This window comes from Octopus bimaculoides, chromosome 2 (genome assembly GCF_001194135.2).
Source record: "Octopus bimaculoides isolate UCB-OBI-ISO-001 chromosome 2, ASM119413v2, whole genome shotgun sequence".
Classification (NCBI taxonomy): Eukaryota; Metazoa; Mollusca; class Cephalopoda; order Octopoda; family Octopodidae; genus Octopus; species Octopus bimaculoides.
This window is the reverse complement of record NC_068982.1, coordinates 69,655,586-69,658,970: the sequence shown is the minus strand read 5'-3', so window position 1 is coordinate 69,658,970 and position 3,385 is coordinate 69,655,586. Positions and strand designations below refer to the sequence as shown.

General features: G+C 32.7%; 1 protein-coding gene across 1 annotated transcript in view; it reads left to right on the top strand.

The window, feature by feature from the left end:
* Positions 1-3,385, top strand: part of LOC106869240 (uncharacterized) — a 22,571-nt gene that overhangs the window by 3,094 nt on the left and 16,092 nt on the right. The window lies entirely within an intron of this gene.

The following is a 3,385-nucleotide window of genomic DNA, read 5'->3' as shown; positions in this document are numbered from 1 at the left end:
ATATATATATATATATATATATATATATATACTGGAACTATATATCTACCTTTATCTACACAATTATCACCCCTTTACCTGATGGGAAAGGGGTGTTAATTGGACGAAAGAAAAATAGTGATGGGCAACACTTATTTTGATTTTCATATTAAAGAGGAATATATTGATAATTTTGATAATATTGATATTAAAGAGGAATATATTGATAAAGGGATAAGTAATATAAACTTTAGGGGTGGAATTTAGATTCAAAGGATAAGGAAGGTAGTAAAATGTAACTTAGCAAATGTATTATATTGAAACGAGGAAAATTAAATCAATATATAGAAAAAGGATAGAAGTTAAATTTAAAACCTAATAATGAGAAACTTTAATATATAAAAAAATATTAAGACTTTTCTTAAACATAGTATATAGAAGATCATGATAAAAATGTTCTATGATAAATGTATGTTGTTGCATTGTTGTTTGTTCCTTCTCGAGCCAAACCTGGCTCATAAGGGCCTGTTTCCCGGTTTCATTGGCGTATAGGTTTCCCACCTGAACGGGATGCCGGTCTCTCACAAGTGAGCAGCTGGATGCAGGCGGATAGAGTGAGAGAAAGTTATGGCGAGTGAGCAGAAGTTCGCCATTACGTTCTGCCGGAGCCGCGTGGATCTTAGGTGTTCCGCTCATAAACACACACATCGCCCGGTCTGAGATTCGAACCCGCGATCCCTCGACCGCGAGTCCGCTGCTCTAAACACTAGGCCATGTGTCTCCATACATAATGAATGTATAATGGAATTAAATTATCATATGGATAGAAATTCATATTATAGTTTAAACTAACATAAGAACTATTCCCTCCGTTACGAGTGGATAAATATAAGATATCGTAAAAAGAGAAAAAAATGGTATCCAATATATGGGATAATTGAATTAGAGATATACTAAATGTATAAGGGAGTACATTTAGATACAATACTTAAAAGAATTTGGGCATGTAAACAATTAATGAATATATGTATGATTTAAAAATATAATAAAATAAGAATTCCCATATCCAATAAATTATATAAAAAGACATTATAAATTGTCAAAAAAATTATTTATAAATTATGAACACTAAGAAAATATATAAAAGGATATAAGAATGTATAAAAATATCATATATAAAATAATAGAAAATTTATAGGATATGTGTAATTACAAATATAAAAAATATCATATATCATATCATACAGTGAGTTTTATAAAAAGAAATTGTAAACTGCCAGAGCCTTTATAAGCTATAGTAGCTGCACAAATATATAAGAGGTTATTTAAATACATGAAAATTTTATAAAAATTTCATAAAATATTTTTTACAGAATGATATAAAAGGTATAAAAGAGATATAAATAAGGATATAGAATAAAATAAAATGAAAAATAAATTAAGGATTATTTTATAAATTATATTGGTATATCGAAAAGAATTCCTACACATATTATTATTATTGATACAATATGAATAAAATATATGTATCAAATATTAACGGAAACAAAAATACCTTTGGAAATTTTGTTGTTGGCACTCCGTCGCTTACGACGCCGAGGGTTCCAGTTGATTCGATTAACGGAACAGCCTGCTCGTGAAGTTAACGTGCAAGTGGCTGAGCACTCCACAGACACGTGTACCCTTAACGTAGTTCTTGGGGATATTCAGCGTGACACAGTGTGACAAGGCTGACCCTTTGAATTACAGGCACAACAGAAATAGGAAGTAAGAGTGAGAGAAAGTTGTGGTGAAAGAGTACAGCATGGTTCGCCACTATCCCCTGCCGGAGCCTCGCGGAGCTTTAGGTGTTTTCGCTCAATAAACACTCACAACGCCCGGTCTGGGAATCGAAACCGCGAGTCCGCTGCCCTAACCACTGGGCCATTGCGCCTCCACACCTTTGGAAATGGGTTTATAAAATATTTCTAAAATACATCAAAGACACTGATCTAGGTCGAATAATAATAAATCTTACTTTATACTTAGGAGAAGTGCGAGATTTAGTAATCCATTGTAAAATTTATGTTATACTAACTATGAGGGAAGAGATTCCCAATAATGAAGGGGTAAATATATAATATAATTAATGAAAATTTATAGATCAAATGGGTTAAGAGTTATTAGAAAGGATTATTGAATAGATTTCGAGATAATAGAGAATAGGTTATGAATGATATAACACACCGGATCATTCTTGCTACCTAAGTACAGTAAGATATACTTGTTATTACCTGCTTATAAAGTATTTAAAGATACGAGTATTCCTATTAACACGTGACATTCTAAGATCTAATTTATTATTAATTAGGTTTACATCCATACCAGCTATTTGTGAATGGCTGGGTTCGACACGGACTTATATCCCACTTTAGGCTGAATTTAATATTGTCTTTGTGTTCCCAGATTTTCGTAGATAATGAGGTACTGTTGGCCTTATGCCTAAGTCGAAAGGAATAAAAATGGTTATTCAAGCGTTTTTATCATATTTACTGAGCAGCCGATGTAAATGAAGCTATTAGTTTCTGTCATTACTGTATATTTATATATAATATTACCTGCCAAACACTGACCTAATAATGGGCATTGGAATCTTTCCCTACAATTGCATCTGCGTTTATTATTATTAGCATTACTTACCCTATTCTTAATATTTATAGCATCATCATTCGGGGTGCTGCTCAAATTCGTAGAAGTATTATCTATCAAGTATTATGTCACCGTTATTCGAGTAACAATAAATGTATAATATTATATACATACATACATACATACATACATACATACATACATACATATATATATATGTGTGTGTGTGTGTGTGTGTGTGTGTGTGTGTGTGTGTGTGTGTGTGTGTGTGTGTGTGTACTGGACAGGTGGAGGTCCACTTTTTCAAGACACCTACATCGACACCATGTAGGTCTCTCAGGCTTTTAGGAAAGATATTGAACAGCTGTGGGCTCTTGAAACCCAAGATCTTGTAGTAGCTGGTCTTGTATCATGATGACAATATTGGGATCTTTGGCACTATGCAATTACGTCCAGTTCTGCTGTTTCTGTAACTTTCAATAACAAAGTTTGGTACAAGTCCTTCCAAGATTTTCCGAACGCATAATTCTGCATATCTTTCCCGCCTTCGTTCTAAGGAATAGAGACTAAACTATGAGAGCTTCTCCCAGTAGCTGACATGTCGCATTGAGGCGATCTTCTTTCGCAAGATCATGATATATCACGTCCACATTCAAGTTGTTGAGCAGCTGCTTTAACATCCAGCCGTAGTGCTGTAAGAGTTATGTATGTATATATATATATATATATATATATATATATATAATATGTATATATATATATATATATATATATATAT